This window comes from Girardinichthys multiradiatus, chromosome 3 (assembly GCF_021462225.1).
Source record: "Girardinichthys multiradiatus isolate DD_20200921_A chromosome 3, DD_fGirMul_XY1, whole genome shotgun sequence".
NCBI lineage: Eukaryota > Metazoa > Chordata > Actinopteri > Cyprinodontiformes > Goodeidae > Girardinichthys > Girardinichthys multiradiatus.
Genome location: NC_061796.1, coordinates 10441438 through 10456591, shown reverse-complemented (window position 1 = coordinate 10456591; position 15154 = coordinate 10441438).

Here is a 15154-nt window from a genome sequence, read left to right as displayed (position 1 = left end):
GCAACTGCATCTCATGGTTTGACTAGGGAGGTGTAATACTTTATATTCCAACTCTTTGCAAATATCCCATGTGTTAATTAAATGACTAAAAAGTGCAGTGGCCTGTGTCTTAAATTAATTGCTTTCTATTAGATTACATTATTGTAGATAGAACAGAGCGTATTATTAACACTGTTGTACATTCTCCTACATTCAATTTCCTTGAACATTATTATTGAGAGAAATCTCTCACTTCTTTTCTGCCTCTCTTTCTCTATCTCGCTGTCTCTCTCTCTCTCTTCTCAAGATTACTTCAAATTTCTGTCATGGTGCATTCTGCTCAGTTAATTAAAGGGGACTAACGTGCAGTGGCCTGTATCCTATTGACATCAAATCCATAACTTAGGGAGAAAACATTTACATTAATTTGCCATTAATACCTTCTATGCAGACTTTTCAATTCCCCGCTAAGTATGATGTTATGCAATAGCTGTTGTTGCCCGTAAGACAAAAAGGCATTGGGTCTATAAGGCCAACAGAAAAAAAAATGATGCAGATGTTAATTAACCGAATAAAAGTGCACCAGGCTGTGTCTTGGAAAACAACTTTGGGTAATAAAAATATAACCAACAATCTCTCCATCTTCTTTCTTTCAATTCAGTTTTGAATGCTATTACACAAGGTAATTGAGTTTGGGAATGGGAACTTCTTGATAGCTGTCAAAGGAAGACTGCAAGAACTGCTGGAGAATGCCTTGTATTTCTTCCTTTTTTTAAATAAAACAACTAAGCTCAGCAGTCTGTATCCTATCTCAGCTATTGCATCTATTGGATTGGATTATTTTACATTTTGATTGAAATGATGTCCGCACCAGATAAAAGCACAGACCCCAGCTGTTGTAATTGAATCAGGGTGGAGTTGTTTATTCAGTTGATCTACAGCGGTGATTTGCTTGTCCTAACACCCAATGCATAAAAGATCTACTCTTGTTTAACACACCGCTGATTACATCTGTTTAAAATAGCGAAACAAGAGGCGTTCGTGTCCGGAGATGGGAAGGCATAAAGATAATGCATATAACTGCACAGGGGGGGTGCGGTGGCTGGGTCACCGAGGATACAAAGAGGCCACAGTCTACTACTGAGCTCTTTTCATCGTGTTGTGTGCAAATGTGTATACTCCACCATGAGTGTGCAAGGGACTCTTTGAGTACAGAGGAGCCTGAATAGTGTCCAAGCACCATCTGCTTTGCTTTCCGAGTGTGATCAAAACTCTCCAAACAAGTTTCACATCACACATATGCATGGAAGCCTTGTACAACATTTTACATATTTAAAAAATATTGCATAGAGTTATAGCGAATTCAAGAGGTCTGAATTTTAACTTTTTATATTTTAAGCAGTAATACACCAAGAAAGAAAAAAAGATGACATAAGATGTAATATTGTGAAACATTAGTTCATCCTGAGAATCAGTGACTCTTATTCATGAGGACAACTAAATTTAAGCTATACATGATCATAAAATAATGGCTCTTATCAGTTTAGAGAAGGATGCACATCAATCACTCTGTGAAAAAGGTACAGAAATGGACCACTGCACAGTGCATGCTGATTTCTATATCACTCTTTGCACATATGAATCTACTTAAATTGCAGTGTCCCTGCTACAGGAGTAACTATGTCAAGGGCATGGGAAAGTCTCAAATATGTTTACATTTTTTGCATATCAAACATGTGGTAAGGTGTCCTCTTTTAGATAAATACCAGCATTAGAGACTGCTATACATAGTGACTTTGAGAGGAAAATACTGATCACCCAATAGTTATTTGATGGGAATTGTGCACTAAAAAACAATGCATCCTATATAGCCATGGTTTCTCAAACTGTTAGTTTGACCAGTCAGTCATGGTAACCCAAGTACTACTATTAATACTTGGCTTGCCTTTAGAAAAAATAAGAAATTAATTCTAGTATTTATTATTTGAAAGGTAACAGAAACTACTCGAAAGAGAAAAGCAGCTGAGATTATTTCAAGAATGCCCCTGTCCAAAGCAGGATAGTTAGTATTCCATTTACCCCTGAAGTCCGAAGTTGGATCCGGGAGTTTAATTCAACCCAACATAACCAGGCTTAATTTTCAGAATCATCCATCCATCCATCCATCCATCCATCTCCATCCATCCATCCATCCATCCATCCATCCATCCATCCATCCATCCATCCATCCATCCATGTTTTTGAACTGTGGGAGGAAGCCAGAGTATACAGAGAACCCATGTATGCATGGGGACAACATGCAAGCTCCATGCAAAAGGACCCCAGGCCGGGTTTCAAACCCAGGACCTTTATGCTGCAAGGAAACAGCGCTACAAACTGCTCCACTGTGCATACCCCAATATGATAAACTGGTTGATGTTTTCATTGCCAAGACTAACTACTGTTAGCACTGCAAAAGAGGTGGGTAGAATAGCCAAAATTTGTACTCAAGTAAGATAAGCACTACTTCAATATATTTTTACTCAAGTAGAAGTTAAAAGTCAGTCAGTCAGTCAGTCATTTTCTACCGCTTATTCCATAGTGGGTCACGGGGGAGCTGGTGCCTATCTCCAGCATTCTATGGGCGAGAGGCAGGGTACACCCTGAACAGAAGTTAAAAGTAGTCAACCAAAAAATTACTCAATTAAGAGAAAAACAGGTATTATGTAAAAAGGCTACTTATGTACTGAGTACTTGAGTAGTAGTGTTTAATTTAATTTAATTTGTGAAAATGATGTATTAATAGAGACAAAACATACAATTATGTAAAAGCTCTGGTACTCAGAATAAGAAAATACAAATGAGTGAAAAATGTATCATATGATTAAAAAACAAATTCAGACAGAAGAAACATTTCCAAATCTCAGTTTTCCACAACATAAAACATTTGAAACCAATTCTTACAGTAGGTTATGTATGCATTTTAGAACAAAGCAAAGTACTTCCAGCGACAATATTTACAATTTACTGTATATTCACCTGAATCCAAATGACATAACAGGCTCAGGAGATAGAAGTTAGCATTAATACAATGTTACAAAGTTTACAAACCAGAAGTCTCACCAGACACAGACGTGTGTGTGTATCTGTCATGATCCTTAGGTGTTTCAGTTTTTGATTTCTGCACCTGGGTCCTGCTCCTCTACCACACTTGGTAACAGTATCTGGTGTAGTTTTGTTTAAAAAGTGCTTAATGAAGACTCAGTGAAGTAACTCGAGGTGTGGAGAGTAGCCAGAAATTGTACTTAAGTAAGGGTAGTGTTACTTCAAAAAATATAATAATATAAACTCAAGAAGATGTAACTGAGTTAATGTAACTAGTTACTTCCCACCTCTCCAGTGCAAGCTAATAATAAATGTTTCCTCATTTACTCAATGAGGTTCAAATACTGCAGTAACACATTCACCAAATTAGGTAGGATAATACTGTGTGTAAAGCAAAATGACTTCACGCAAATCATCAGAAGTGAAAATAAGCTATGTTCTACCGTAGTTATCACTGAATATATACAAGGCAGCCATAATGGATTATGATGTTAGGGTTGGCGAGAAATCCCCACTTTCCCTTTAAGAATTTTGACTTGTAGGGCCTTGCTTGTTTATTTTGTCTTTTACAAACACATTTCAACTTATTTTTTGCAGATTTTACAAAATAAACTGAAAGTCAAGTTGTTATACATTTTGAAAAATGTCAGTCAAGATTGAAGTACTTAGAAAACATTAGGAAAAAGAAAAGAGAACCATTCATTCATCCATCCATCCATTGTCTATCCATGCTGGGTGGAGGGCAACAGTAGAGACACACACACACACACATTCATACCTAAGGGCAATTTAGACCAATTAACTTAACAGCCATGTATTTTGGACTGTGAAAGGATCCCGGCTTACCCTGAGAGAAGAGAAACATTGAGAATATATAACATCTATGCCCAAGATTTGTTGTATAAAGCACAGTGATATTGTGTAGAATAACATTAGCTGTGTAGATAAATCCATGTCAATTTTGCCAACACAGTGACATTTATGAATTGAAGAGAAAGTCAAAACAATAGTTCAAACATTGAAATGATAACGCTAATTTTGCCAAAACAGTTATATTGATGCACGCACAAGAAAGTCAAAACAATTGCAAGATAAATTTGCCCCTTTAGATTTGATCACAAAATGCTAATTCATGCATTAAATGAAAAACTGTTCAAGTTGGGCAAAAAGACAGGAAATGACACATGTATCAAACCAGAACTTTACTTGGAACTCAAAACACACAGTAATCTCTGACATTTACAGACATTCAAGATTAGGCTTAACATCTGTCACAAGCCCTAACCTTTGCCTTTCCTTGTCAGTATATTATCTATGCTTTAAACATTTGAATCTGACTCTATCACATCTTATAACAGCCTCTGTGAAAGAAACAGAAAACCTGTTTAATAATTTCTCGTGTTTCAAAAGCTACTGGGTTGCCCTGCTGTAATCAATCATCTCTATTAACAGCCATATCTCGTGCTCCGCCAGCCGTGACCTCCTGGACAGCTGAGCTCAGATTGTATCACAACATGCATACCACGTTTGCTTGCCCCCCAACACCCCTGTGTAGCATTACACCTCTCTCTGCTGTCTCCTCATGTGGTGTTATAGGCATCCTGTTGTTCTGTCTCTGTTTTATCAGGTTTCCACAACTGCTCATTGTGTCCCTGCAGTAACCTGAGTAACCCAAAACATCTCAGAAAACTGAAGAACACAAAGATAGCTAAATACTGATAGTACAACCTTAAAAAAAGTAAACAAGAACTTAAAATAAAAATCACAGTAGTTACACAAAAATACACACTAGAATTGAATAATATAGACCATCTATTTAATTTGTCTTACAGAAATGATTGTGGTACAGAGCATTTTTAAAATATAACATGATTTAACATGAGAATTAAATTTCTTATGAGTTTGTTAGAAATCTAAATAACTGAAATTAAATAAATTTATCAATATAGCACCAAGTTTCAACAAATGTCCTCCCAAGACAAATAAGTCCAACTTGAATATATAGCACAGTGTGGACCAAATTTAGATAAACGTAATGACTTTCATTTTAAACCGATGCAATAAATATTGATAAAGGTCCTGTTTCATACACTGTGATCTATCCTAAATATAATACAGCATAATAATAAACCATGCACTTATTTTATAAGCTCTCCAGATAGTCATACAGATGCTACATAGTTTCACAAATACAGTGCCTTCAACGATTATTGACAGCCCTGTTTAACTTAAATAAATTAACATTTCATTTTAGAAGCATGATCTACACTGAAAATTTGCTGCACTTCTCTAACCATTAGTATTGGAGATGTCTTTGTTTTCTTTTCTCCCCTAACATTCTTATAACTGACGATGGTGGCAAGTTAAACATCTCACACTGCATTGGCCTTTACTGCTTCAGTTTTTGAAAGCTCTTAGTTATTCTGAACTTGGTGTTATTTTACAGTTGTGTATCAGGGAAAAACCAATCACATGTGGGGTTCCTCAAGGCTCCATTTTCATGCATCTTTATGCTCCCCATTAGCTCAAACTTTTACTTCATGTTTTAACATCTCCATACTGATGACACACGGTTTTACATTTCTGTGTTTCTGGCCACGTTCCCTTACAGTCACTAAGTGTGTCTATAATATCATTGGATGGGTGAACATTTCCTCCAGCTTCATGCAGAAAATACTTTTTTGATCCCAAGAAATGCAAGGTTAGAGATCAGTACTTAAGTGGTCTCAATGAGGCTAGAAATTATTTTTCATGATATGGGCAAGTACATATAAATGGCTGTGTAGTTGTTTCCATTTCCTGCCTAATGATGAGAAGCAAATAGAGATGGGCTTATGTGTCACATCATATTTACAAATTAAAAAGAATAGCTACTGATTAAAAGTTTCTCAACAGTCGGAAAACTAAAAAAAAAAACAAAGGTACACATTAAAAAGTGATTTAGCTAAATTTATTTTACAAGAAATGTTTGTGTTAATGTTACTGTTCACCCCCCCCCCACCCTAGAAAAAAAGAGGACTCAGATAATATAATGAATTTTTCAACACTTTTGTTGTTAAAAATATTTATACAATCAAATATTTTTGAAATAAAATAAAAGAATATTTATTTTAAGGGTTTGTTCTTTTTTCCAGGGATGTAACTTAATATAATTTCAAACCTATAACACTGGTAAGCATAGATTTTTATTTAGAATGTTACATTGTACAAAGAAAGCAGAATGAAGAAATCAAACTTAATTTTTTCACCTTAAGAAAAAAAAAGAGCCCTCAGAGAGGGAGAACGGGAATTATTGAGGAGTATACAGAAGCAACTTTTCCTTTGCCTTTCCTTTCACCTGTGTGTCTCTAGAAGTCAGGTGAAAAGGCAGCTAGATAGACTGAAATGGAATAAGGCTGCAGGTCCAGTTAGTGTTAGCTCCAAAGTCCTGAAGGCTTGTGCATAGAAGCTCTGTGGGATTCTGCAGCACCTCTTCAACCTTAACCTGGCCCAGGAGAAGGTTCCAGTGTGGTGGAAGACCTCCTGCCTTGTCCTCGTACCAAGGAAAACTCACATATCAGTCCTCAATGACTGTAGACCTGTTGCACTGACATCCCACACCATAAAGGTCCTAGAGAGACACATTTTGGCCCACCTGAATAAGCAAACAAGAAACTTTCAGGATTCCTGTCAGTTTGCTTATCGCTGTGGAGTTGGATTGAAGATGCCATCATACACCTGCTTCAACAAACCCACTGTCATCTGGACAAAGCCAACATCACTGTGAGGATCATGTTCACTCCAGAAGACTCAAGTGGAGGCGTCAACAATCACTTGGATCAAAGACTACCTGACAAACAGACCACAGTTTGTGAGAATTTTGGGTTGTGTGTCTAACCAGTTAGCAGCACAGGAGCACCACAGGGGACTGTGCTTTCACTATTCCTTTTCACTCTGTACAGCTCAGACTTCCAGTACAGACACACTCCTGTCATCTACAGAGATGGACAAGAAGCTGAGTACAGGGAGCTGGTGGACCGCTTTGTGGCATGGTGTAGAAACAATCATCCCATCTTAAATGTGAATAAAACAAAGGAGAGCATTGTAGATTTTAAGAGAAACAGGAAAAGGTCAAACACTATTTTCGTTATGGAGAAAAAGTGGGGGTGTGTAAATACCTTGGTGTTCACCTGGACAACAGACTGGAGTAAAGATGCAACTATAAAGCTCTAGAACCTCTGGAGATAATTGTACAAAGAAGGATTCTTCATAAAATGAAGTACTATACGAAGAAGCCTGAGCATCGTCATCATGAGACTGCCATACAACAACAGTGTCTTCAGTCAGAGGCTTCTTCAGGTCTGCAGTAAGACAAACCGCTACCGGAGATCCTTCCTGCCCACAGCCATCAGCATCTATGACTCTCTGAAGAAACCTGCATAATATGAGCTACAACAGCAATTAATTTCCCTAATACCGTATTTTTGAACTGAATTTAATTAATTAGTGTTACTAGTTTACATTGGAGTCAGTGCATTGTTTAAATATTAACAACATGGTTATTTGTGTTATGTCATAATTTTACCATGCAACAAGAGGCAAACGTAAATGCACCAAAGAAAAAAGAAAGAAAAAACAAAATAATTTGTCACTGCAGTAGTCTGTATAGTTGTGTGACATCACTTATATTGTTTACAGGAGTTGCAGTTTTTCTCAGGCCTGTGATATAGCCTGGCCAAAGTTCCGGGTACGACATTCAAATATTAACAGTTATATATCATGATCTTTTACCACTGTCCAGATTACAGCTGAAATTAACTCACATACTCAATGCAATATTCAGGCTTTTACCTGTCATGTTTGAGGTATTTAAAGAAGTCCACATTAAAAACAATGTAGTGACCTTTTCTTCTTTGACTCCAACCCCAAACAAAAACACACACACACACAAATGCATGCACACACACAGTTCCACACACAGATAACACAAAGCAGTAATGTGGAAATGTTAACAACGTACAATTAAAATTGTGATTTATGTTCCATGCAGCTATTAAATGACACTGTGGCCCAATGATATCAATTTCCATATCATTAGCATAATAGTTTTATTGTGGTATAATTACTAAATAAAAAGGCTCTTACCTGGCAAACCTTGCTGCATATCAGGGACTCTTAAACGAGTAAAATGTTGCCTCACACAAGTAACATGGGTCAATTGCAGACGGGGATAGTCGGGGGTAATGATTAGATCATTAAAATTTAGTCTATGCTTCACAGAGCATAGAGAAAATTAACTTCCCCCCACCAAGCTCATTTTTCTGCTGAACATGAAATAATGATTTTCTGCCAGTATAATTACAAAGCTAACATCTGATAGAGTCAGCATCCAGGGGGGATTATCACATGCATGAGTATTAGACCTCATTACCAGCTTGACTGCAAAATTATTACATCTTGTAATTGGAAGGCGAGATTTATTCACAGATTGAGCTTGGGTTCCTCGGTAAGATTGTAATTACAGGCTTCACTGGTTTGCTACTTATCACACTATGTGCAGGAGGGAGGAGGACCGAAAAACAAGCAGTGTAGAGGGGAAGGATGGACCGTTTCATTAAGCGGGACTACCCTATCAATGGCAGGATGGCATTGTGGCGATTCTGTGTGGAAGGCAGGGGCGAGTGGGTAACATCTTTTCTCTCCTTCTCTATTTATGAGGCCAAACAGAGGAGCTGTTTACAGTGGGGGTAAAGAAAAGGGGGGGGGGGGGGGGGGGGCATATATTATTACTGGGGTTCCACTCCCAGACAAATGGGATTTCATTTATTTAACCTCTGCTAATCTATTCCAGTGAAACGTATAAACAAGCCATCCGTTTTTTTATGACTGCTGCAGAGTCAATGCCTCAATTATCTAAAGGCTAACTGAGTGTTAAAGTGAGCCATCTGCCAGTGGGAATCCCATTGATTTAATTTGCCTTGTGGTTTTACCCCAGTGCAACTGGGGACCCCACTTTGTACTTTTAGCACAAGAGGCAGATACACATCCCTCACTGAACCTGAGTTCAAAGAGAGAGGTTGCAGGGTGTTTGTGCATGTGGTTTTTGTAAGTCTGCTACACTTACTTGTTCCTCCTCAGTGCATATGTATTTCTAGTGCCTCAAATTCTGCCACGGACTACAAGTTAAATGAAAGCACAGACAGAGGGAGAGAGAATGAGGTCTTAGGAAAATCAATAATTAGTCTTAGGTTTGATGAGGAGGATGTTGGGCTGCCAATTGAGGACACCTTTGTTCTACTGATGCTGGCTAATCTCTGCCTGCATCCTCAATGATTGTTGACAGGAGTATGTGCATGCTTTTGTATGTCTGTACACACATCTGAGTGAATTTGTAGCTTTGGGTTGACTTATTTTTGTTAATAAATTCCTGTATTTTAAGAAATTGCGTGAATTCATTCCTTGCGTGTGCAGAGTTTTGCTGTTCAATAATGTCAGAGCTCATCTCACACCTTTCTATTTTGTCCTAATACCATATATACATATATATATATATATATATATATATATATATATATATATATAAACAAGGCAGCATAAACTCTGTTACATTCATATGCTTTTGCAAGAATATTTTATTCACATAATATTTTTTAGAAATATATAATTATGCAACATTTTAAGGCTTCATCCATACTACCACAAATTCATTCTACAGTTAACTATCCACTTTCCCTTAATTGTTTTTCGTGCTTTATGTTTTCTAAAATTTTGCTCACCCTTTGACTCATAGCACTCCTTTCTTACAGTGAATATTTTATTTTATATATCTTTTAGAATCTGATAATGTCCTGCTCTGTAAATTATTTGATAGGTTTTAAAATTGTGTTAAAAATGTGTTAAATGTGTTAAAAACGTGTTAAATCATGTTTGATTTTAAAAATAATGAATTTGAGTGCTCTAGATAAGCACACTCTCCAATCTCATGAACCTTTTTTTTCTCTTTTTTACAATGTGTAAAGTGGCTGTAAAGAGCTCTTCTATTTGTTCCCCAATTCTCCACAGATTAATTTGAGTTAACCAGTGAATAATATAGAATCTATAGTGATTCCTGGCTTCACACATGGCTTGTTTTTGCCAACACTGCATTATTCTTTGCTATTTATTACTTTTACATGTCTAACGTGAGGCTTCCAGCAGATTTTATGGCCCAACATAACACCCAAGAAATTGTCTTCAACCCATTCTATAAGTTATCTACCATGACTTCCAATTAGTTTTTGTTTTCCAAACCAAAAATCTAGGTTTTGCTCAAATGCATAAACAAAGCAAAATAAATTGGTATGATTAGTAAGTAATATAAAGTGAATAAAATTGATAAAAGGTTATTAAATGTTGGTTGAGGACACCAGGTGGTATTAAGCATTTACATTATGCCATCATCAGCTCTTTAAGCCTATTTTTTCCAATGTGTCCACTGTCTATACTGATTTAGTATGAACAATGGCAATTTCTTTGAAATGCAGTCACTTTTAAAAAACAGTGTAGTACCGGTTCTTTGCTTTCTTAACAACATCATTAGTCTCAAATCCTACACAAATTGATGAATGATATGAGTAGTCTTTGTTTACATGTACAATGATCAGTCAGAGAAGCCTAGAGGTGACTGAAGGAGATGTAGATCATTTCTGATTGTTTTCATTTATTTATATTAACATTAAAATTATATGTTTTATTTTTCATCTCAGTTTCTCATCTAACATCCCAACCATCTTTGTTTCTTCATTTTCTCGCCAGCTGAAAGTATTTTCTTGTGGCCACACTCTTTGCCCTTTCTTAGTTCATTACTCTCCTTTATCTCTCTTTTGGCTGCTTTTCAGCCCCCTTTTTCCTTTGCTGTGCTCTTCATTTCCTTATCCCTTGATACATATCCCTGTTTTCTCACTACGTATGTAATCTAGTCATCCATCTCTTCTCTTCTGTTATTTGGTAAAAGTCCCTTTTCCAGTTACCATTTCTCTGTCTGCTCTCCTGGCAGCTCTGGTTCCCTAGAGTAACTCATATGGCATTTAAGTGGAATGAGGCCCATTAACCCTGCCAGCTTGTGTCTCTTCTCTCCTCCATTGATCAGAAGGCGCAGTGGAGATATTTTATTACTAGGTTGTAGGGGACTGATGAAGCCATTTAAGCAGCTTAAGATGAATAAGCTGTGCAGTATAATGGCATACATGTGAGAATTTCAGTGAAAACCAACTGGAAAAATATGTTCTCCATGGTTGCTGAAAAGTGGACTTTGCTTTGGTAAATAAAGAAGAAATACATTGTATTTTTTTTTTTATCAGTTAAATATATATTAAACATTCTGAAGATTTTCCTCTCTAATGTCACTTAATTGGTTGACCATTAATATCGTACTGTGTATATAAATCTTTAAAGGTTTAAGATTTAAAATCTTTCTAGTGTTGCTATAATACATTACTGATTACATTCACTGTAAACCCAGATTTAGATTCAGCTCAAAGAGAGTGAATTTTGATTACTTAAATGTGTCTAATTTATTGACATTACTTGTTAGTTCTTAGTAAGCTTAACTTTTTCATGCCTTTTTTTTTGTCACTGTAGTTTAAATAGTTTCTACTCAAACAAACTGAGTTCATGTTACTTAAACCTTGGTCATTTCTTCCATTATTTGGTCAACTTTACTTTAATGGCCTATTTTTTTTATAATTATGTGTTTGATGTCAAACAACTCAACTCAACTTCGCCTGTTAGCAACGCATTGACCTCACCCACCTGCCAAAAATCTAGTTTAAACCAGTTTTAACAGTGTCAGCTGTGTTTTCATTGACCATCAAATTGCACAAACTGTTTTACAAAGATACATTTTCTTAATGGAAATATGGCAATTTCGAAAAAAGCTTTCACGCTGGTGGTTTATAGGTTGTGTCAAAATTGGTAACTTATTCATATGTGATTTTAATTGTATTTCTTATTTAATGGAAACACGGCAATTGCAAAATTCTGTTTGATGGAAATTAGCAGAATATCAACAAGGATTTGCGCAGAGGTGTAATGGAAACGCAGCTGTGGTGGTACATGGGAGTCGGTGGCAATGGTGGTAGGGGTTTGCCTTGAAATTTGTGGGTTGCTGGTTCAAACCTTGGCTAAGACAATTCATGAAACACATATTTTGAATTTTTGAATTGTTTAAACTAAGTATCTTAATTTACTTGGCTATTAGTACATTCAACTCAAATGTTCTATTCTATTAGGGGCTCAACTACATTGAACGTAGTCCACTTCACTCATTCAACTAATGCTTCATTACTTAAATATTTTAAGGGAACAAGTTACCTTGATTTTTTTAAGTAGGTTCTACTTATCTGAGTTTCCAGTGTTTCTTTAAGCAATGCTAAATCTGCTGCTAGAACTCTTGTGACAGAATAAAAAACCAGCTGTTTTGCTACTGTGTGTAATTTATCCCTGTTCAGGTAAGTATTTTCCTTCTCATAAAAAGTATTTGTTTTTAATGTGTTTAAAAAACACCAAAATTAATTGTGAATCCAATGAGTTTGACAGTTGTCCTACTCAATCCTACTAGTGCTCCTGTCACCTTTTGTTTATTGCAATTTTTATAATTTTGATTCTTTGAGAATTACTATATACAGGGGTTGGACAATGAAACTGAAACACCTGGTTTTAGACCACAATAATAATGACAATCCAAGATGGCGCCGCAGATGGTCGCCTCGGCGTGTTGGTGTGCATTGTTTTGTTTTGTTTTTTGCTTTAAAACGGTCTTCTGTGATGGTACCCGGAGCTCTCTCACCAGAGAAGAACTCATGAACATCAGGGCTACTACACCAGAGGAGTTATTTCCAACTTTTCTGCCTACTGCTGTGGAATTTTTGGACATTCTGGTCAAAGGTGCACTCACCTTTGTTCACGCGGTGAAACGCCAGAAGAGAGGGAAACGGGCTGGGGTGCTGGTACGACATCGCCAGCGTGGACTACGAACACCGTTACCTGGAATATTTCTCTCTAACGTGCGCTCACTTCCCAACAAAATTGAGGAACTACAACTGCTGTTGGGGAAAAACAGGGACTTTTATTCATCGGCAGTTTTGTGCTTCACAGAGACCTGGCTGTGTGGATTAATACCGGACTCTGCGCTGCAGCTGGCAGGATTCCAGCTCTACAGAGCGGACAGAGACACGGAACTCTCCGGCAAAGCGAAAGGTGGAGGAATCTGTTTTTACCTCAACAGTGGTTGGTGCAACGACGTGACAGTGATTCAGCAGCACTGTTCTCCAGACCTGGAATCCTTCATCATAAACTGTAAGCCTTTCTATTCCCCCCGTGAGTTTGCTTTGTTCATCCTGGTCGCCGCAAGCTAACGTGCAGGTCGCACAGAGCATGCTCGCCGACCAGATACTGAGTGTGGAGCGGACCAACCCGGACTCCTTAGTAATCGTCGCTGGTGACTTTAACAAAGGTAATCTGACCCATGAACTCCTCAAATATAGACAGTTTATAAAATGTCCGACCAGAGAGGACAACATTCTGGATCACTGTTACACCACCATCAGAGACGCTTATCACGCCGTCCCACGTGCTGCACTGGGCCAATCCGACCACATCATGGTCCACCTGATTCCTGCATACAGGCAGAAACTAAAGCTCTGCAAACCTGTTGTGGGGACGACAAGGAAGTGGAGCAGTGAGGCTGTGGAGAATCTCCAGGCGTGTTTAGGCTGTACAGACTGGGATGTGTTCAGGACTACTACCAACAGTCTGGACGAGTACACAGAGGCTGTGACTTCCTACATCAGCTTCTGTGAGGACAGCTGTGTACCATCATGCACCAGGGTGAGTTACAACAACGACAAACCCTGGTTCACAGCTAAACTCAGAAGGTTAAGACTGGATAAGGAAAAGGCCTTCAGGAGTGGGGACAAAGACATATACAGAGAGGCAAAGTACAAGTTTGGCAAGGCAGTGAAAGAGGCCAAACGACTGTACTCTGAGAAGCTCCAAAACCAGTTCTCAGCCAACGACTCTGCGTCTGTCTGGAAAGGGCTCAAGCAAATCACCAACTACAAGCCGAAAGCCCCCCACTCCATCAACGACCGACGCCTCGCCAACAACCTGAACGAGTTCTACTGCCGCTTTGAAAGACAAAGGGACAGTCCTGCAACCATCCCCCACGACGCCCCCCAACAGCTGCAGCCACAATCCACCACCCCCATCTCTCCAACCTCAAGAGGGGCCTTGGCACCTCCAACCCCCACCCTGAAGTTCCCCCCCAACAGCCCCCTACCCACGCCGAGGACGGCTCTTTCCATCCAGGAGAGGGATGTAAACAAACTCTTCAGGAGACAGAACCCCCGGAAAGCTGCTGGTCCGGATTCTGTCTCACCAGCCAGCCTGAAGCACTGCGCTGATCAGCTGTCTCCAGTCTTCACAGACATTTTTAACACCTCACTGGAGACATGTCATGTGCCAGCCTGCTTCAAGTCCTCCACCATCGTCCCTGTTCCCAAGAAGCCAAGGACCACAGGGCTTAATGACTTCAGACCCGTCGCCCTGACCTCTGTGGTGATGAAGTCCTTTGAGCGCCTTGTGCTCTCACACCTAAAAGACATCACCGACCCCCTCCTGGACCCCCTGCAGTTTGCCTACAGAGCCAACAGGTCTGTAGATGATGCAGTCAACCTAGCCCTTCAATTCATCCTCCGGCACCTGGACTCCACAGGAACCTATGCCAGGATCCTGTTTGTGGATTTCAGCTCTGCCTTCAACACCATCGTCCCAGCTCTGCTCCAGGAGAAACTCTTCCAGCTGAGTGTGCCCGACTCCACCTGTAGGTGGACAACTGACTTCCTGTCTGACAGGAAGCAGCGCGTGAATCTGGGGAAGCACGTCTCTGACTCCCTGACCATCAGCACCAGTTCCCCCCAAGGCTGTGTTCTCTCTCCTCTGCTCTTCTCCCTGTACACCAACAGCTGCACCTCCGGTCACCAGTCTGTCAAGCTTCTGAAGTTTGTGGACGACACCACCCTGATCGGACTCAACTCAGATGGTGACGAGTCCGCGTACAGATGGGAGGTGGACC